Genomic DNA, 25267 nt, shown 5'->3' on the forward strand with positions numbered 1-25267 from the left:
ATGAGTGTATGTCAAGGAGAAACCATCGAGTTCAAAGTTGAACAAACCATACGATCCTAGGACTACTTTAAACCATTGACACGGAACATTTGACAAAAACCCATTACCTGGAACAACTGGTTTACTGAGCGCCGCCGGCCCCTACGCTGTGTTCAAGATTCATTTATTTGGACCTTGGTGGTTTGTAACACTGAAAGAGGCCCCTGGGTGTCACCATAACCCACCATATGACAACACCACCATACTATGGTGACACTACTATAACACCACCATACTATGGTGACACTACTATAACACCACCATACTATCACCACATGGTGACACCATCACTACTATAACAGAGCTATACTATCACCTCATGGTGACACCATCACTACTATAACACCACCATACTATCACCACATGGTGACACCATCACTACTATAACAGAGCTATACTATCACCTCATGGTGACACTACTATAACACCACCATACTATCACCACATGGTGACACTACTATAACACCACCATACTATCACCACATGGTGACACCATCACTACTATAACACCACCATACTATCACCTCATGGTGACACTACTATAACACCACCATACTATCACCACATGGTGACACCATCACTACTATAACACCACCATACTATCACCTCATGGTGACACTACTATAACACCACCATACTATCACCACATGGTGACACCATCACTACTATAACACCACCATACTATCACCACATGGTGACACCATCACTACTATAACACCACCATACTATCACCACATGGTGACACCATCACTACTATAACAGAGCCATACTATCACCACATGGTGACACCACACCATACTATAACATGGTGACACCATACTACTCACCACATGGTGACACTACATAACACTACTATATCACACCAGCACATACTATCACCACATGGTGACACTACTATAACACCACCATACTATCACCACATGGTGACACCATCACTACTATAACAGAGCCATACTATCACCTCATGGTGACACTACTATAACACCACCATACTATCACCACATGGTGACACCATCACTACTATAACACCACCATACTATCACCACATGGTGACACTACTATAACACCACCATACTATCACCACATGGTGACACTACTATAACACCACCATACTATCACCACATGGTGACACTACTATAACACCACCATACTATCACCACATGGTGACACTACTATAACACCACCATACAATCACCACATGGTGACACCATCACTACTATAACACCACCATACTATCACCTCATGGTGACACCATCACTACTATAACAGAGATATACTATCACCACATGGTGACACTACTATAACACCACCATACTATCACCACTTGGTGACACTACTATAACAGCACCATACTATCACCACATGGTTACACCATCACTACTATAACAGAGCTATACCATCACCACTTGGTGACACTACTATAACACCACCATACTATCACCTCATGGTGACACCATCACTACTATAACAGAGCTATACTATCACCACATGGTGACACCATCACTACTATAACACCACCATACTATCACCACATGGTGACACCATCACTACTATAACACCACCATACTATCACCACATGGTGACACTACTATAACACCACCATACTATCACCACATGGTGACACTACTATAACACCACCATACTATCACCACATGGTGACACTACTATAACAGAGCTATACTATCACCTCATGGTGACACTACTATAACACCACCATACTATCACCTCATGGTGACACTACTATAACACCACCATACTATCACCACATGGTGACACCATCACTACTATAACAGAGCTATACTATCACCACTAAAATAACCTCCCACTGAGCCAATAACACCACCATACTATCACCACTAAAATAACCCCCCACCGTGACAATACCACCACCATACCATCACCACTAAAATAACCTCCCACTGTGCCAATAACACCACCATACTATCACCACTAAAATAACCGAGCCAATAACACCACCATACTATCGCCACTAAAATAACCTCCCACTGTGCCAATAACACCACCATACCCACTAAAATAACCTCACCACTGTGCCAATAACACCACCATACTATCACCACTAAAATAACCTCACCAGTGTGCCAATAACACCACCATACTACCACCACTAAAATAACCTCCCACTGTGCCAATAACACCACCATACTGTCACCACTAAAATAACCGAGCCAATAACACCACCATACTACCACCACTAAAATAACCTCCCACTGAGCCAATAACACCACCATACTATCACCACTAAAATAACCTCCCACTGTGCCAATAACACCACCATACCATCACCACTAAAATAACCGAGCCAATAACACCACCATACTACCCCTACTAAAATAACCTCCCACTGAGCCAATAACACCACCATACTATCACCACTAAAATAACCGAGCCAATAACACCACCATACTATCACCACTAAAATAACCTCACCACTGTGCCAATAACACCACCATACTGTCACCACTAAAATAACCGAGCCAATAACACCACCATACTATCACCACTAAAATAACCGAGCCAATAACACCACATTTACATTTACATTTAAGTCATTTAGCAGACGCTCTTATCCAGAGCGACCACCATACTATCACCACTAAAATAACCTCACCACTGTGCCAATAACACCACCATACTATCACCACTAAAATAACCGAGCCAATAACACCACCATACTATCACCACTAAAATAACCTCCCACTGTGCCAATAACACCACCATACTACCACCACTAAAATAACCTCCCACTGTGCCAATAACACCACCATACCATCACCACTAAAATAACCTCCCACTGAGCCAATAACACCACCATACTACCACCACTAAAATAACCCCCCACTGTGCCAATAACACCACCATACTATCACCACTAAAATAACCTCACCACTGAGCCAATAACACCACCATACTGTCACCACTAAAATAACCGAGCCAATAACACCACCATACTATCACCACTAAAATAACCTCCCACTGAGCCAATAACACCACCATACCCATTAAAATAACCTCACCACTGTATCACCACTAAAATAACCTCCCACTGCCAATAACACCACCATACTATCACCACTAAAATAACCTCCCACTGTGCCAATAACACCACCATACTACCACCACTAAAATAACCTCCCACTGTGCCAATAACACCACCATACTATCACCACTAAAATAACCTCACCAGTGTGCCAATAACACCACCATACTATCACCACTAAAATAACCGAGTCAATAACACCACCATACTATCACCACTAAAATAACCTCCCACTGTGCCAATAACACCACCATTCTACCACCACTAAAATAACCTCACCAGTGTGCCAATAACACCACCATACTACCACCACTAAAATAACCGAGTCAATAACACCACCATACTATCAACACTAAAATAACCTCCCACTGTGCCAATAACACCACCATACCATCACCACTAAAATAACCTCCCACTGAGCCAATAACACCACCATACTACCACCACTAAAATAACCCCCCACTGTGCCAATAACACCACCATACTATCACCACTAAAATAACCTCACCACTGAGCCAATAACACCACCATACTGTCACCACTAAAATAACCGAGCCAATAACACCACCATACTATCGCCACTAAAATAACCTCCCACTGTGCCAATAACACCACCATACCATCACCACTAAAATAACCTCCCACTGAGCCAATAACACCACCATACTATCACCACTAAAATAACCGAGTCAATAACACCACCATACTACCACCACTAAAATAACCTCCCACTGTGCCAATAACACCACCATACTACCACCACTAAAATAACCGAGTCAATACCACCATACTATCACCACTAAAATAACCTCCCACTGTGCCAATAACACCACCATACCATCACCACTAAAATAACCTCCCACTGAGCCAATAACACCACCATACTACCACCACTAAAATAACCCCCCACTGTGCCAATAACACCACCATACCCACTAAAATAACCTCACCACTGTGCCAATAACACCACCATACCCATTAAAATAACCTCACCACTGTGCCAATAACACCACCATACTATCACCACTAAAATAACCGAGTCAATAACACCACCATACTATCACCACTAAAATAACCTCCCACTGTGCCAATAACACCACCATACCATCACCACTAAAATAACCTCCCACTGAGCCAATAACACCACCATACTATCACCACTAAAATAACCGAGTCAATAACACCACCATACTACCACCACTAAAATAACCTCCCACTGTGCCAATAACACCACCATACTACCGCCACTAAAATAACCGAGTCAATAACACCACCATACTACCACCACTAAAATAACCTCCCACTGAGCCAATAACACCACCATACTATCACCACTAAAATAACCGAGTCAATAACACCACCATACTATCACCACTAAAATAACCTCCCACTGTGCCAATAACACCACCATACCATCACCACTAAAATAACCTCCCACTGAGCCAATAACACCACCATACTACCACCACTAAAATAACCCCCCACTGTGCCAATAACACCACCATACCCACTAAAATAACCTCACCACTGTGCCAATAACACCACCATACCCATTAAAATAACCTCACCACTGTGCCAATAACACCACCATACTATCACCACTAAAATAACCGAGCCAATAACACCACCATACTACCACCACTAAAATAACCTCCCACTGAGCCAATAACACCACCATACTATCACCACTAAAATAACCTCACCACTGTGCCAATAACACCACCATACCATCACCACTAAAATAACCGAGCCAATAACACCACCATACTATCACCACTAAAATAACCTCCCACTGTGCCAATAACACCACCATACTATCACCACTAAAATAACAGAGCCAATAACACCACCATACTATCACCACTAAAATAACAGAGCCAATAACACCACCATACTATCACCACTAAAATAACCTCTCACTGTGCCAATAACACCACCATACCATCACCACTAAAATAACCTCACACTGTGCCAATAACACCACCATACCATCACCACTAAAATAACCTCCCACTGAGCCAATAACACCACCATACTATCACCACTAAAATAACCTCTCACTGTGCCAATAACACCACCATACTATCACCACTAAAATAACCGAGCCAATAACACCACCATACTATCACCACTAAAATAACCGAGCCAATAACACCACCATACTATCACCACTAAAATAACCTCCCACTGAGCCAATAACACCACCATACTACCACCACTAAAATAACCTCCCACTGTGCCAATAACACCACCATACTACCACCACTAAAATAACCGAGTCAATAACACCACCATACTATCACCACTAAAATAACCTCCCACTGTGCCAATAACACCACCATACCATCAACATTAAAATAACCTCCCACTGAGCCAATAACACCACCATACTGTCACCACTAAAATAACCGAGCCAATAACACCACCATACTATCACCACTAAAATAACCTCCCACTGAGCCAATAACACCACCATACTATCACCACTAAAATAACCGAGCCAATAACACCACCATACTATCGCCACTAAAATAACCTCCCACTGTGCCAATAACACCACCATACCCACTAAAATAACCTCACCACTGTGCCAATAACACCACCATACTATCACCACTAAAATAACCTCCCACTGTGCCAATAACACCACCATACCATCACCACTAAAATAACCTCCCACTGAGCCAATAACACCACCATACTACCACCACTAAAATAACCCCCCACTGTGCCAATAACACCACCATACCCACTAAAATAACCTCACCACTGTGCCAATAACACCACCATACCCATTAAAATAACCTCACCACTGTGCCAATAACACCACCATACTATCACCACTAAAATAACCGAGTCAATAACACCACCATACTATCACCACTAAAATAACCTCCCACTGTGCCAATAACACCACCATACTACCACCACTAAAATAACTTCCCACTGTGCCAATAACACCACCATACTGTCACCACTAAAATAACCGAGCCAATAACACCACCATACTACCACCACTAAAATAACCTCCCACTGAGCCAATAACACCACCATACTATCACCACTAAAATAACCTCACCACTGTGCCAATAACACCACCATACCATCACCACTAAAATAACCGAGCCAATAACACCACCATACTATCACCACTAAAATAACCTCCCACTGTGCCAATAACACCACCATACTATCACCACTAAAATAACAGAGCCAATAACACCACCATACTATCACCACTAAAATAACAGAGCCAATAACACCACCATACTATCACCACTAAAATAACCTCTCACTGTGCCAATAACACCACCATACCATCACCACTAAAATAACCTCACACTGTGCCAATAACACCACCATACCATCACCACTAAAATAACCTCCCACTGAGCCAATAACACCACCATACTATCACCACTAAAATAACCTCTCACTGTGCCAATAACACCACCATACTATCACCACTAAAATAACCGAGCCAATAACACCACCATACTATCACCACTAAAATAACCGAGCCAATAACACCACCATACTATCACCACTAAAATAACCTCCCACTGAGCCAATAACACCACCATACTACCACCACTAAAATAACCTCCCACTGTGCCAATAACACCACCATACTACCACCACTAAAATAACCGAGTCAATAACACCACCATACTATCACCACTAAAATAACCTCCCACTGTGCCAATAACACCACCATACCATCAACATTAAAATAACCTCCCACTGAGCCAATAACACCACCATACCATCACCACTAAAATAACCTCCCACTGAGCCAATAACACCACCATACTATCACCACTAAAATAACCTCACCACTGAGCCAATAACACCACCATACTGTCACCACTAAAATAACCTCCCACTGAGCCAATAACACCACCATACGATCACCACTAAAATAACCGAGCCAATAACACCACCATACTGTCACCACTAAAATAACCGAGCCAATAACACCACCATACTATCACCACTAAAATAACCTCCCACTGAGCCAATAACACCACCATACTATCACCACTAAAATAACCTCCCACTGAGCCAATAACACCACCATACTATCACCACTAAAATAACCTCCCACTGTGCCAATAACACCACCATACCCACTAAAATAACCTCACCACTGTGCCAATAACACCACCATACCCATTAAAATAACCTCACCACTGTGCCAATAACACCACCATACTATCACCACTAAAATAACCGAGTCAATAACACCACCATACTATCACCACTAAAATAACCTCCCACTGTGCCAATAACACCACCATACTATCACCACTAAAATAACCGAGTCAATAACACCACCATACTACCACCACTAAAATAACCTCCCACTGTGCCAATAACACCACCATACTGTCACCACTAAAATAACCGAGCCAATAACACCACCATACTACCACCACTAAAATAACCTCCCACTGAGCCAATAACACCACCATACTATCACCACTAAAATAACCTCACCACTGTGCCAATAACACCACCATACCATCACCACTAAAATAACCTCCCACAATAACACCACCATACTATCACCACTAAAATAACCTCCCACTGTGCCAATAACACCACCATACTATCACCACTAAAATAACAGAGCCAATAACACCACCATACTATCACAGCCAATAACACCACCATACTATCACCACTAAAATAACAGAGCCAATAACACCACCATACTATCACCACTAAAATAACCTCTCACTGTGCCATAACACCACCATACCATCACCACTAAAATAACCTCACACTGTGCCAATAACACCACCATACCATCACCACTAAAATAACCTCCCACTGAGCCAATAACACCACCATACTATCACCACTAAAATAACCTCTCACTGTGCCAATAACACCACCATACTATCACCACTAAAATAACCGAGCCAATAACACCACCATACTATCACCACTAAAATAACCTAACACCACCATACTACCACCACTAAAATAACCTCCCACTGCCAATAACACCACCATACTATCACCACTAAAATAACCTCCCAATAACACCACCATACCACCACTAAAATAACCTCCCACCCAATAACACCACCATACTAAAATAACCTCCACCACTAAAATAACCTCCCACTGTGCCAATAACACCACCATACTATCACCACTAAAATAACCGAGTCAATAACACCACCATACTATCACCACTAAAATAACCTCCCACTGTGCCAATAACACCACCATACCATCAACATTAAAATAACCTCCCACTGAGCCAATAACACCACCATACTGTCACCACTAAAATAACCGAGCCAATAACACCACCATACTATCACCACTAAAATAACCTCCCACTGAGCCAATAACACCACCATACTATCACCACTAAAATAACCGAGCCAATAACACCACCATACTATCACCACTAAAATAACCTCCCACTGTGCCAATAACACCACCATACCACACTAAATAACCTCACCACTGTGCCAATAACACCACCATACCCATTAAAATAACCTCACCACTGTGCCAATAACACCACCATACTATCACCACTAAAATAACCGAGCCAATAACACCACCATACTATCACCACTAAAATAACCTCCCACTGTGCCAATAACACCACCACTAAAATAACCTCCCACTGTGCCAATAACTACCACCACTAAAATAACCCACTGTGCCAATACCACCATACTACCACCACTAAAATAACCTCTCAGTCCAATAACACCACCATACTACCACCACTAAAATAACCTCCCACTGTGCCAATAACACCACCATACTGTCACCACTAAAATAACCGAGCCAATAACACCACCATACTACCACCACTAAAATAACCTCCCACTGAGCCAATAACACCACCATACTATCACCACTAAAATAACCTCACCACTGTGCCAATAACACCACCATACCATCACCACTAAAATAACCGAGCCAATAACACCACCATACTATCACCACTAAAATAACCTCCCACTGTGCCAATAACACCACCATACTATCACCACTAAAATAACAGAGCCAATAACACCACCATACTATCACCACTAAAATAACCTCCCACTGAGCCAATAACACCACCATACTATCACCACTAAAATAACCTCCCACTGTGCCAATAACACCACCATACTATCACCACTAAAATAACCTCCCACTGAGCCAATAACACCACCATACTATCACCACGAAAATAACCTATAACACCACCATACTATCACCACTAAAATAACCTCACCACCATACTGTCACCACTAAAATAACCTCCCACTGTGCCAATAACACCACCATACCATCCCACTAATAACACCACCATACTATCACCACGAAAATAACCGAGCCAATAACACCACCATACTATCACCACTAAAATAACCTCCCACTGTGCCAATAACACCACCATACTATCACCACTAAAATAACCTCACCACTGAGCCAATAACACCACCATACTACCACCACTAAAATAACCGAGCCAATAACACCACCATACTATCATGTATTAGATACCATCTCCTGCTGTCTGATCCCATGTATTAGATACCATCTCCTCCTGCTGTCTGATCCCATGTATTAGATACCATCTCCTCCTGCTGTCTGATCCCATGTATTAGATACCATCTCCTCCTGCTGTCTGATCCCATGTATTAGATACCATCTCCTCCTGCTGTCTGATCCCATGTATTAGATACCATCTCCTCCTGCTGTCTGATCCCATGTATTAGATACCATCTCCTCCTCCTGTCTGACCCCATGTTTTAGATACCATCTCCTCCTGCTGTCTGACCCCATGTATTAGATACCATCTCCTCCTGCTGTCTGACCCCATGTATTAGATACCATCTCCTCCTGCTGTCTGATCCCATGTATTAGATACCATCTCCTGCTGTCTGACCCCATGTATTAGATACCATCTCCTCCTGCTGTCTGATCCCATGTATTAGATACCATCTCCTGCTGTCTGATCCCATGTATTAGATACCATCTCCTCCTGCTGTCTGATCCCATGTATTAGATACCATCTCCTCCTGCTGCTGTCTGACCCCATGTATTAGATACAATCTCCTCCTGCTGTCTGATCCCATGTATTAGATACCATCTCCTCCTGCTGTCTGATCCCATGTATTAGATACCATCTCCTCCTGCTGTCTGATCCCATGTATTAGATACCATCTCCTCCTGCTGTCTGACCCCATGTATTAGATACCATCTCCTCCTGCTGTCTGACCCCATGTATTAGATACCATCTCCTCCTGCTGTCTGACCCCATGTATTAGATACCATCTCCTCCTGCTGTCAGACCCCATGTATTAGATACCATCTCCTCCTCCTGTCTGATCCCATGTATTAGATACCATCTCCTGCTGTCTGATCCCATGTATTAGATACCATCTCCTGCTGTCTGATCCCATGTATTAGATACCATCTCCTCCTGCTGTCTGATCCCATGTATTAGATACCATCTCCTCCTGCTGTCTGATCCCATGTATTAGATACCATCTCCTCCTGTCTGACCCCATGTATTAGATACCATCTCCTGCTGTCTGATCCCATGTATTAGATACCCTCTCCTCCTGCTGTCTGATCCCATGTATTAGATACCATCTCCTGCTGTCTGATCCCATGTATTAGATACCATCTCCTCCTGCTGTATGATCCCATGTATTAGATACCATCTCCTCCTGCTGTCTGATCCCATGTATTAGATACCATCTCCTCCTGCTGTCTGACCCCATGTATTAGATACCATCTCCTCCTGCTGTCTGATCCCATGTATTAGATACCATCTCCTGCTGTCTGATCCCATGTATTAGATACCATCTCCTCCTCCTGCTCTCTGATCCCATGTATTAGATACCATCTCCTGCTGTCTGATCCCATGTATTAGATACCATCTCCTGCTGTCTGATCCCATGTATTAGATACCATCTCCTCCTGCTGTCTGATCCCATGTATTAGATACCATCTCCTGCTGTCTGATCCCATGTATTAGATACCATCTCCTGCTGCTGTCTGATCCCATGTATTAGATACCATCTCCTCCTGCTGTCTGATCCCATGTATTAGATACCATCTCCTCCTGCTGTCTGATTCCATGTATTAGATACCATCTCCTCCTGCTGTCTGACCCCATGTATTAGATACCATCTCCTCCTGCTGCTGTCTGATCCCATGTATTAGATACCATCTCCTGCTGTCTGATCCCATGTATTAGATACCATCTCCTGCTGTCTGATCCCATGTATTAGATACCATCTCCTCCTGCTGTCTGATCCCATGTATTAGATACCATCTCCTCCTGCTGTCTGACCCCATGTATTAGATACCATCTCCTCCTGCTGTCTGACCCCATGTATTAGATACCATCTCCTCCTGCTGTCTGACCCCATGTATTAGATACCATCTCCTCCTGCTGTCTGACCCCATGTATTAGATACCATCTCCCCTCCTGCTGTCTGACCCCATGTATTAGATACCATCTCCTCCTGCTGTCTGACCCCATGTATTAGATACCATCTCCTCCTCCTGCTGTCTGATCCCATGTATTAGATACCATCTCCTCCTGCTGTCTGATCCCATGTATTAGATACCATCTCCTCCTGCTGTCTGACCCCATGTATTAGATACCATCTCCTCCTGCTGTCTGACCCCATGTATTAGATACCATCGCCTCCTGCTGTCTGATCCCATGTATTAGATCCTCATGTCTGATCCCATGTATTAGATACCATCTCCTCCTGCTGTCTGATCCCATGTATTAGATACCATCTCCTCCTGCTGTCTGATCCCATGTATTAGATACCATCTCCTGCTGTCTGATCCCATGTATTAGATACCATCTCCTCCTCCTGCTGTCTGACCCCATGTATTAGATACCATCTCCTCCTCCTGCTGTCTGATCCCATGATACCATCTCCTCCTGCTGTCTGAGATAGATACCATCTCCTCCTGCTGTCTGATCCCATGTATTAGATACCATCTCCTCCTGCTGTCTGATCCCATGTATTAGATACCATCTCCTCCTGCTGTCTGATCCCATGTATTAGATACCATCTCCTCCTGCTGTCTGATCCCATGTATTAGATACCATCTCCTCCTGCTGTCTGATCCCATGTATTAGATACCATCTCCTCCTGCTGTCTGATCCCATGTATTAGATACCATCTCCTCTCCTGATCCCATGTATTAGATCCCTCCTCCTGCTGTCTGATCCCATGTATTAGATACCATCTCTCCTGCTGTCTGATCCCATGTATTAGATACCATCTCCTCCTGTCTGATCCCATGTATTAGATACTCCTGCTGTCTGATCCCATGTATTAGATACCATCTCCTCCTGCTGTCTGATCCCATGTATTAGATACCATCTCCTCCTCCTGCTGTCTGATCCCATGTATTAGATACCATCTCCTCCTGCTGTCTGATCCCATGTATTAGATACCATCTCCTGTCTGATGTCTGACCATCCCTCCTGCTGTCTGATCCCATGTATTAGATACCATCTCCTCCTGCTGTCTGATCCCATGTATTAGATACCATCTCCTCCTGCTGTCTGATCCCATGTATTAGATACCATCTCCTCCTGCTGTCTGATCCCATGTATTAGATACCATCTCCTCCTGCTGTCTGATCCCATGTATTAGATACCATCTCCTCCTGCTGTCTGATCCCATGTATTAGATACCATCTCCTCCTGCTGTCTGATCCCATGTATTAGATACCATCTCCTCCTGCTGTCTGATCCCATGTATTAGATACCATCTCCTCCTGCTGTCTGATCCCATGTATTAGATACCATCTCCTCCTGCTGTCTGATCCCATGTATTAGATACCATCTCCTCCTGCTGTCTGATCCCATGTATTAGATACCATCTCCTCCTGCTGTCTGATCCCATGTATTAGATACCATCTCCTCCTGCTGTCTGATCCCATGTATTAGATACCATCTCCTCCTGCTGTCTGATCCCATGTATTAGATACCATCTCCTGCTGTCTGATCCCATGTATTAGATACCATCTCCTCCTGCTGTCTGATCCCATGTATTAGATACCATCTCCTCCTGCTGTCTGATCCCATGTATTAGATACCATCTCCTCCTGCTGTCTGATCCCATGTATTAGATACCATCTCCTCCTGCTGTCTGATCCCATGTATTAGATACCATCTCCTCCTGCTGTCTGATCCCATGTATTAGATACCATCTCCTCCTGCTGTCTGATCCCATGTATTAGATACCATCTCCTCCTGCTGTCTGATCCCATGTATTAGATACCATCTCCCTCCTGCTGTCTGATCCCATGTATTAGATACCATCTCCTCCTGCTGTCTGATCCCATGTATTAGATACCATCTCCTCCTGCTGTCTGATCCCATGTATTAGATACCATCTCCTCCTGCTGTCTGATCCCATGTATTAGATACCATCTCCTCCTGCTGTCTGATCCCATGTATTAGATACCATCTCCTCCTGCTGTCTGATCCCATGTATTAGATACCATCTCCTCCTGCTGTCTGATCCATCTCCTGCTGTCTGATGTATTAGATACCATCTCCTCCTGCTGTCTGATCCCATGTATTAGATACCATCTCCTCCTGCTGTCTGATCCCATGTATTAGATACCATCTCCTCCTGCTGTCTGATCCCATGTATTAGATACCATCTCCTCCTGCTGTCTGATCCCATGTATTAGATACCATCTCCTCCTGTCTGATCCCATGTATTAGATACCATCTCCTCTGTCTGATCCCATGTATGTCTGATCCCATGTATTAGATACCATCTCCTCCTGCTGTCTGATCCCATGTATTAGATACCATCTCCTCCTGCTGTCTGATCCCATGTATTAGATACCATCTCCTCCTGCTGTCTGATCCCATGTATTAGATACCATCTCCTCCTGCTGTCTGATCCCATGTATTAGATACCATCTCCTGCTGTCTGATCCCATGTATTAGATACCATCTCCTCCTGCTGTCTGATCCCATGTATTAGATACCATCTCCTCCTCCTGCTGTCTGACCCCATGTATTAGATACCATCTCCTCCTGCTGTCTGATCCCATGTATTAGATACCATCTCCTCCTGCTGTCTGATCCCATGTATTAGATACCATCTCCTCCTGCTGTCTGATCCCATGTATTAGATACCATCTCCTCCTGCTGTCTGATCCCATGTATTAGATACCATCTCCTCCTGCTGTCTGATCCCATGTATTAGATACCATCTCCTCCTGCTGTCTGACCCCATGTATTAGATACCATCTCCCTCCTGCTGTCTGATCCCATGTATTAGATACCATCTCCTCCTGCTGTCTGATCCCATGTATTAGATACCATCTCCTCCTGCTGTCTGATCCCATGTATTAGATACCATCTCCTCCTGCTGTCTGATCCCATGTATTAGATACCATCTCCTCCTGCTGTCTGATCCCATGTATTAGATACCATCTCCTCCTGCTGTCTGATCCCATGTATTAGATACCATCTCCTCCTGCTGTCTGATCCCATGTATTAGATACCATCTCCTGCTGTCTGATCCCATGTATTAGATACCATCTCCTCCTGCTGACCCCATGTATTAGATACCTCTCCTCCTGCTGTCTGATCCCATGTATTAGATACCATCTCCTCCTGCTGTCTGATCCCATGTATTAGATACCATCTCCTCCTGCTGTCTCTCCTCCTGCTGTCTGATCCCATGTATTAGATACCATCTCCTCCTGCTGTCTGACCCCATGTATTAGATACCATCTCCTGCTGTCTGATACCACGTATTAGATACCATCTCCTCCTGCTGTCAGACCCCATGTATTAGATACCATCTCCTCCTGCTGTCTGATCCCATGTATTAGATACCATCTCCTCCTGCTGTCTGATCCCATGTATTAGATACCATCTCCTCCTGCTGTCTGATCCCATGTATTAGATACCATCTCCTCCTGCTGTCTGATCCCATGTATTAGATACCATCTCCTCCTGCTGTCTGATCCCATGTATTAGATACCATCTCCTGCTGTCTGATCCCATGTATTAGATACCATCTCCTCCTGCTGTCTGATCCCATGTATTAGATACCATCTCCTCCTCCTGCTGTCTGACCCCATGTATTAGATACCATCTCCTCCTGCTGTCTGATCCCATGTATTAGATACCATCTCCTCCTGCTGTCTGATCCCATGTATTAGATACCATCTCCTCCTGCTGTCTGATCCCATGTATTAGATACCATCTCCTCCTGCTGTCTGATCCCATGTATTAGATACCATCTCCTCCTGCTGTCTGATCCCATGTATTAGATACCATCTCCTCCTGCTGTCTGATCCCATGTATTAGATACCATCTCCTGCTGTCTGACCCCATGTATTAGATACCATCTCCTCCTGTCTGACCCCATGTATTAGATACCATCTCCTCCTGCTGTCTGATCCCATGTATTAGATACCATCTCCTCCTGCTGTCTGATCCCATGTATTAGATACCATCTCCTCCTGCTGTCTGATCCCATGTATTAGATACCATCTCCTCCTGCTGTCTGATCCCATGTATTAGATACCATCTCCTGCTGTCTGATCCCATGTATTAGATACCATCTCCTCCTGTCTGACCCCATGTATTAGATACCATCTCCTGCTGTCTGATCCCATGTATTAGATACCATCTCCTCCTGCTGTCTGATCCCATGTATTAGATACCATCTCCTCCTCCTGCTGTCTGATCCCATGTATTAGATACCATCTCCTGCTGTCTGATCCCATGTATTAGATACCATCTCCTCCTGCTGTCTGATCCCATGTATTAGATACCATCTCCTCCTGCTGTCTGATCCCATGTATTAGATACCATCTCCTCCTGCTGTCTGACCCCATGTATTACATACCATCTCCTGCTGTCTGACCCCATGTATTAGATACCATCTCCTCCTGTCTGACCCCATGTATTAGATACCATCTCCTCCTGCTGTCTGATCCCATGTATTAGATACCATCTCCTCCTGTCTGACCCCATGTATTAGATACCATCTCCTGCTGTCTGATCCCATGTATTAGATACCATCTCCTGCTGTCTGATCCCATGTATTAGATACCATCTCCTCCTGTCTGACCCCATGTATTAGATACCATCTCCTGCTGTCTGATCCCATGTATTAGATACCATCTCCTCCTGCTGTCTGATCCCATGTATTAGATACCATCTCCTCCTGCTGTCTGACCCCATGTATTAGATACCATCTCCTGCTGTCTGATCCCATGTATTAGATACCATCTCCTCCTGCTGTCTGATCCCATGTATTAGATACCATCTCCTCCTGCTGTCTGATCCCATGTATTAGATACCATCTCCTCCTGCTGTCTGACCCCATGTATTACATACCATCTCCTGCTGTCTGACCCCATGTATTAGATACCATCTCCTCCTGTCTGACCCCATGTATTAGATACCATCTCCTCCTGCTGTCTGATCCCATGTATTAGATACCATCTCCTCCTGCTGTCTGATCCCATGTATTAGATACCATCTCCTCCTGCTGTCTGATCCCATGTATTAGATACCATCTCCTCCTGCTGTCTGATCCCATGTATTAGATACCATCTCCTCCTGTCTGATCCCATGTATTAGATACCATCTCCTCCTGCTGTCTGATCCCATGTATTAGATACCATCTCCTCCTCCTGCTGTCTGACCCCATGTATTAGATATCATCTCCTGCTGTCTGATCCCATGTATTAGATACCATCTCCTCCTGCTGTCTGATCCCATGTATTAGATACCATCTCCTCCTGCTGTCTGACCCCATGTATTAGATACCATCTCCTGCTGTCTGACCCCATGTATTAGATACCATCTCCTCCTCCTGCTGTCTGATCCCATGTATTAGATACCATCTCCTGCTGTCTGACCCCATGTATTAGATACCATCTCCTCCTCCTGCTGTCTGATCCCATGTATTAGATACCATCTCCTCCTGCTGTCTGACCCCATGTATTAGATACCATCTCCTGCTGTCTGACCCCATGTATTAGATACCATCTCCTCCTCCTGCTGTCTGATCCCATGTATTAGATACCATCTCCTCCTGCTGTCTGATCCCATGTATTAGATACCATCTCCTCCTGCTGTCTGATCCCATGTATTAGATACCATCTCCTCCTGTCTGATCCCATGTATTAGATACCATCTCCTCCTGCTGTCTGATCCCATGTATTAGATACCATCTCCTCCTGCTGTCTGATCCCATGTATTAGATACCATCTCCTCCTGCTGTCTGATCCCATGTATTAGATACCATCTCCTCCTGCTGTCTGATCCCATGTATTAGATACCATCTCCTCCTGCTGTCTGATCCCATGTATTAGATACCATCTCCTCCTGCTGTCTGACCCCATGTATTAGATACCATCTCCTGCTGTCTGATCCCATGTATTAGATACCATCTCCTGCTATTGGAACATGCTCTGCTCTGATTGGCTGCTGTATAAAACACATGTGGTCCGTCACCCCTCCATCTGGAGAGCTACTGGGCGTGCAGGTTCTTGGTTCAACCCTGCTCAAACACACCAGTCAGCTTATCAAGGTTCCTGTAGAGCAGCTGATATTTGACAACGTGGTTGTGTTAGAGCAGGGCTGGAGTAAAAGCCTGCACCCCCAGCAGCTGGAATCCCCTGGAGGATGGTTGACCACCCTGCAACATTACATTTATAACCAAATACTGTGAGCGGCCCAGCCAGAGCCCGGACTTGAACCCGATCAAACATCTCCGAAGAGACCTGAAAATAACTGTGCAGCGACGCTCCCCATCCAACCTGACAGAGCTTGAGAGGATCTACAGAGAAGAATGGGAGAAATTCCCCAAATACAGACAAGCTTGTAGCGTCAAACCCAAGAAGACTCGATGCTGTAATCGCTGCCAAAGGTGCTTCAACAAAGTACTGAGGAAAGGGTCTGAATACTTACGTAAAATGTGATATATATAAAAAAAATTGGCAAACATTTCTAAAAACCTGTTTTCCCTTTGTCATTATGGGGTATTGTGATGTCATTATGGGGTATTGTGATGTCATTATGGGGTATTGTGATGTCATTATGGGGTATTGTGTGTAGATTGATGAGGGGGATGGGGGGACGACGATATAATCCAATTTAGAATAAGGCTTTAACGTTAACAAAAGGTGTAAAAAGTCAAGTGGTTTGAATACATTCTGAAGGCACTGTATATCCCTACTTTACAGTGGGAAGATCCCAAGACCACACACACACACAGGCCCCTCCTCTATAACCACAGACACACAGGCCCCTCCTATAACCACAGACACACAGGCCCCTCCTCTATAACCACACACACACAGGCCCCTCCTCTATAACCACACACACACAGGCCCCTCCTCTATAACCACACACACACAGGCCCCTCTATAACCACACACACACACAGGCCCCTCTATAACCACACACACACAGGCCCCTCCTCTATAACCACAGACACACAGGCCCCTCCTCTATAACCACAGACACACAGGCCCCTCCTCTATAACCACAGACACACAGGCCCCTCCTCTATAACCACAGACACACATGCCCCTCCTCTATAACCACAGACACACAGGCCCCTCTATAACCACAGACACACAGGCCCCTCTATAACCACAGACACACAGGCCCCTCCTCTATAACCACAGACACACAGGCCCCTCCTCTATAACCACACACACACAGGCCCCTCCTCTATAACCACACACACACAGGCCCCTCCTCTATAACCACACACACACAGGCCCCTCTGTGCAGCAAAGTAAACACTGGTTTCCAGGGGAGAGTGTGTGTGTGTTTGTTTTGGCTCAGATGCTGTAGTGCGTCTGCAGGTGTTTCAAACAAAAGAAGAGGAAGGAGAGATGAGGAAGAAGAAGAGTGAAAGACGTATGAAAGGAGAGAGAAAGAAAATACAGGAAAAGTAAGATTTTAAAAAAACTTTCAAACCCAAAATCAAACTGTAGAACTATAAAACTCAAACAACCGTAGAACTATAAAACTATAATCAAACAACCGTAGAACTGTAGAACTATAATCAAACAACCGTAGAACTAACTGGAACTATAATCAAACAACCGTAGAACTATAATCAAACAACCGTAGAACTATAAAACTATAATCAAACAACCGTAGAACTATAAAACTATAATCAAACAACCGTAGAACTATAATCAAACAACCGTAGAACTATAAAACTATAATCAAACAACCGTAGAACTATAAAACTATAATTAAACAACCGTAGAACTAACTGGAGCTATAATCAAACTGTAAAACTATAAAACTATAATCAAACAACCGTAGAACTATAATCAAACAACCGTAGAACTATAAAACTATAATCAAACAACCGTAGAACTATAAAACTATAATCAAACAACCGTAGAACTATAATCAAACAACCGTAGAACTATAAAACTATAATCAAACAACCGTAGAACTATAAAACTATAATCAAACAACCGTAGAACTATAATCAAACAACTGTAGAACTATACAACTATAATCAAACAACCGTAGAACTATAAAACTATAATTAAACAACCGTAGAACTATAAAACTATAATCAAACAACCGTAGAACTATAAAACTATAATCAAACAACCGTAGAACTATAAAACTATAATCAAACAACCGTAGAACTATAAAACTATAATCAAACAACCGTAGAACTATAAAACTATAATTAAACAACCGTAGAACTAACTGGAGCTATAATCAAACTGTAAAACTATAAAACTATAATCAAACAACCGTAGAACTATAATCAAACAACCGTAGAACTATAAAACTATAATCAAACAACCGTAGAACTATAAAACTATAATCAAACAACCGTAGAACTATAATCAAACAACCGTAGAACTATAAAACTATAATCAAACAACCGTAGAACTATAAAACTATAATCAAACAACCGTAGAACTATAATCAAACAACTGTAGAACTATACAACTATAATCAAACAACCGTAGAACTATAAAACTATAATTAAACAACCGTAGAACTATAAAACTATAATCAAACAACCGTAGAACTATAAAACTATAATCAAACAACCGTAGAACTATAAAACTATAATCAAACAACCGTAGAACTATAAAACTATAATCAAACAACCGTAGAACTATAAAACTATAATTAAACAACCGTAGAACTAACTGGAGCTATAATCAAACTGTAAAACTATAAAACTATAATCAAACAACCGTAGAACTATAATCAAACAACTGTAGAACTATAATCAAACAACCGTAGAACTATAAAACAACTGTAGAACTATAAAACTATAATCAAACAACTGTAGAACTATAAAACTATAATCAAACAACTGTAGAACTATAAAACTATAATCAAACAACTGTAGAACTATAAAACTATAATCAAACAACTGTAGAACTATAAAACTATAATCAAACAACTGTAGAACTATAAAACTATAATCAAACAACTGTAGAACTATAAAACTATAATCAAACAACCGTAGAACTATAAAACTATAATCAAACAACCGTAGAACTATAAAACTATAATCAAACAACCGTAGAACTGTAGAACTATAATCAAACAACCGTAGAACTAACTGGAACTATAATCAAACAACCGTAGAACTATAATCAAACAACCGTAGAACTATAAAACTATAATCAAACAACCGTAGAACTATAAAACTATAATCAAACAACCGTAGAACTATAATCAAACAACCGTAGAACTATAAAACTATAATCAAACAACCGTAGAACTATAAAACTATAATCAAACAACCGTAGAACTATAATCAAACAACTGTAGAACTATACAACTATAATCAAACAACCGTAGAACTATAAAACTATAATCAAACAACCGTAGAACTATAAAACTATAATTAAACAACCGTAGAACTATAAAACTATAATCAAACAACCGTAGAACTATAAAACTATAATCAAACAACCGTAGAACTATAAAACTATAATCAAACAACCGTAGAACTATAAAACTATAATCAAACAACCGTAGAACTATAAAACTATAATTAAACAACCGTAGAACTAACTGGAGCTATAATCAAACTGTAAAACTATAAAACTATAATCAAACAACCGTAGAACTATAATCAAACAACTGTAGAACTATAATCAAACAACCGTAGAACTATAAAACTATAATCAAACAACTGTAGAACTATAAAACTATAATCAAACAACTGTAGAACTATAAAACTATAATCAAACAACTGTAGAACTATAAAACTATAATCAAACAACCGTAGAACTATAAAACTATAATCAAACAACCGTAGAACTATAAAACTATAATCAAACAACCGTAGAACTATAATCAAACAACTGTAGAACTATAAAACTATAATCAAACAACTGTAGAACTATAAAACTATAATCAAACAACCGTAGAACTATAAAACTATAATCAAACAACCGTAGAACTATAAAACTATAATTAAACAACCGTAGAACTAACTGGAGCTATAATCAAACAACCGTAGAACTATAATCAAACAACCGTAGAACTATAATCAAACAACCGTAGAACTATAAAACTATAATCAAACAACCGTAGAACTATAATCAAACAACCGTAGAACTATAATCAAACAACTGTAGAACTATAATCAAACAACTGTAGAACTATAAAACTATAATCAAACAACTGTAGAACTATAAAACTATAATCAAACAACTGTAGAACTATAAAACTATAATCAAACAACTGTAGAACTATAAAACTATAATCAAACAACCGTAGAACTATAAAACTATAATTAAACAACCGTAGAACTAACTTGAGCAAAAATCAAACTGTAAAACTATAATCAAACAACTGTAGAACTATAAAACTATAATCAAACAACTGTAAAACTATAAAACTATAATCAAACAACCGTAGAACTATAAAACTATAATCAAACAACCGTAGAACTATAAAACTATAATCAAACAACCGTAGAACTATAAAACTATAATCAAACAACCGTAAAACTATAAAACTATAATTAAACAACCGTAGAACTATAAAACTATAATTAAACAACCGTAGAACTATAAAACTATAATCAAACAACCGTAGAACTATAAAACTATAATTAAACAACCGTAGAACTAACTTGAGCAAAAATCAAACTGTAAAACTATAATCAAACAACTGTAGAACTATAAAACTATAATCAAACAACTGTAAAACTATAAAACTATAATCAAACAACCGTAGAACTATAAAACTATAATCAAACAACCGTAGAACTATAAAACTATAATCAAACAACCGTAGAACTATAAAACTATAATCAAACAACCGTAAAACTATAAAACTATAATTAAACAACCGTAGAACTATAAAACTATAATTAAACAACCGTAGAACTATAAAACTATAATCAAACAACCGTAGAACTATAAAACTATAATCAAACAACCGTAGAACTAACTGGAGCTATAATCAAACAACCGTAGAACTAACTGGAACTATAATCAAACAACCGTAGAACTAACTGGAACTATAATCAAACAACCGTAGAACTATAATCAAACAACCGTAGAACTAACTGGAACTATAATCAAACAATCGTAGAACTAACTGGAACTATAATCAAACAACCGTAGGACTAGCTGGAACTATAATCAAACAACCGTAGGGATTAACTGGAACTATAATCAAACAACCGTAGAACTATAATCAAACAACCGTAGGGATTAACTGGAGCTATAATCAAACAACCGTAGAACTAGCTGGAACTATAATCAAACAACCGTAGAACTAGCTGGAACTATAATCAAACAACCGTAGAACTATAATCAAACAACCGTAGGGATTAACTGGAGCTATAATCAAACAACCGTAGAACTAGCTGGAACTATAATCAAACAACCGTAGAACTATAATCAAACAACCGTAGAACTAACTGGAACTATAATCAAACAACCGTAGAACTATAAAACTATAATCAAACAACCGTAGAACTATAAAACTATAATCAAACAACCGTAGAACTAACTGGAACTATAATCAAACAACCGTAGAACTAACTGGAACTATAATCAAACAACCGTAGGGATTAACTGGAACTATAATCAAACAACCGTAGAACTATAATTAAACAACCGTAGAACTAACTGGAACTGTAATCAAACAACCGTAGAACTATAATTAAACAACCGTAGAACTAACTGGAGCTATAATCAAACAACCGTAGAACTATAATCAAACAACCGTAGAACTAACTGGAACTATAATCAAACAACCGTAGAACTATAATTAAACAACCGTAGAACTAACTGGAACTATAATCAAACAACCGTAGGGATTAACTGGAGCTATAATCAAACAACCGTAGGGATTAACTGGAACTATAATCAAACAACCGTAGAACTATAATTAAACAACCGTAGAACTAACTGGAACTATAATCAAACAACCGTAGAACTATAAAACTATAATCAAACAACCGTAAAACTATAAAACTATAATTAAACAACCGTAGAACTATAAAACTATAATCAAACAACCGTAAAACTATAAAACTATAATTAAACAACCGTAGAACTATAAAACTATAATTAAACAACCGTAGAACTATAAAACTATAATCAAACAACCGTAGAACTATAAAACTATAATCAAACAACCGTAGAACTAACTGGAGCTATAATCAAACAACCGTAGAACTAACTGGAACTATAATCAAACAACCGTAGAACTAACTGGAACTATAATCAAACAACCGTAGAACTATAATCAAACAACCGTAGAACTAACTGGAACTATAATCAAACAATCGTAGAACTAACTGGAACTATAATCAAACAACCGTAGGACTAGCTGGAACTATAATCAAACAACCGTAGGGATTAACTGGAACTATAATCAAACAACCGTAGAACTATAATCAAACAACCGTAGGGATTAACTGGAGCTATAATCAAACAACCGTAGAACTAGCTGGAACTATAATCAAACAACCGTAGAACTAGCTGGAACTATAATCAAACAACCGTAGAACTATAATCAAACAACCGTAGGGATTAACTGGAGCTATAATCAAACAACCGTAGAACTAGCTGGAACTATAATCAAACAACCGTAGAACTATAATCAAACAACCGTAGAACTAACTGGAACTATAATCAAACAACCGTAGAACTATAAAACTATAATCAAACAACCGTAGAACTATAAAACTATAATCAAACAACCGTAGAACTAACTGGAACTATAATCAAACAACCGTAGAACTAACTGGAACTATAATCAAACAACCGTAGGGATTAACTGGAACTATAATCAAACAACCGTAGAACTATAATTAAACAACCGTAGAACTAACTGGAACTGTAATCAAACAACCGTAGAACTATAATTAAACAACCGTAGAACTAACTGGAGCTATAATCAAACAACCGTAGAACTATAATCAAACAACCGTAGAACTAACTGGAACTATAATCAAACAACCGTAGAACTATAATTAAACAACCGTAGAACTAACTGGAACTATAATCAAACAACCGTAGGGATTAACTGGAGCTATAATCAAACAACCGTAGGGATTAACTGGAACTATAATCAAACAACCGTAGAACTATAATTAAACAACCGTAGAACTAACTGGAACTATAATCAAACAACCGTAGAACTATAATCAAACAACCGTAGGGATTAACTGGAGCTATAATCAAACTAGCCACCGTAGAACTAACCGGAGCAGTACAGCTCTACAACTAAAGCAGTGGTTCCTGATCTTTTAAGTGTTCCACCAATTGTTTTTTGCTCTGCCCGGAGTAACCCTGAAGTACCCCCTCATGTACATTTTACCAGTAGGCCTATGGTCTCATGAGTCTTCAAGTACCTCCTGTGGAGGGGCCAAGAACTCCTGGATGGGAAACACTGAACTAGAGAACAGTTAAAACTCTAATTAAACAACCTTAGAACTAACTGGAACAGTAAAATGATACAACTCTAGAACTATGCAAATAGGTGGACAACTCTAGAACTATGCAAATAGGTGTACAATTCTAGAACTATGCAAATAGGTGTACAATTCTAGAACTATGCAAATAGGTGTACAATTCTAGAACTATGCAAATAGGTGTACAATTCTAGAACTATGCAAATAGGTG

General features: G+C 40.9%; 1 protein-coding gene across 1 annotated transcript in view; it reads right to left on the reverse strand.

Moving 5' to 3' along the window:
• The window catches only part of foxk1 (forkhead box K1), a 51150-nt gene that overhangs the window by 17695 nt on the left and 8188 nt on the right, over nt 1-25267 (reverse strand). The window lies entirely within an intron of this gene.

Source organism: Oncorhynchus nerka, unplaced genomic scaffold (assembly GCF_034236695.1).
Source record: "Oncorhynchus nerka isolate Pitt River unplaced genomic scaffold, Oner_Uvic_2.0 unplaced_scaffold_1573, whole genome shotgun sequence".
Classification (NCBI taxonomy): domain Eukaryota; kingdom Metazoa; phylum Chordata; class Actinopteri; order Salmoniformes; family Salmonidae; genus Oncorhynchus; species Oncorhynchus nerka.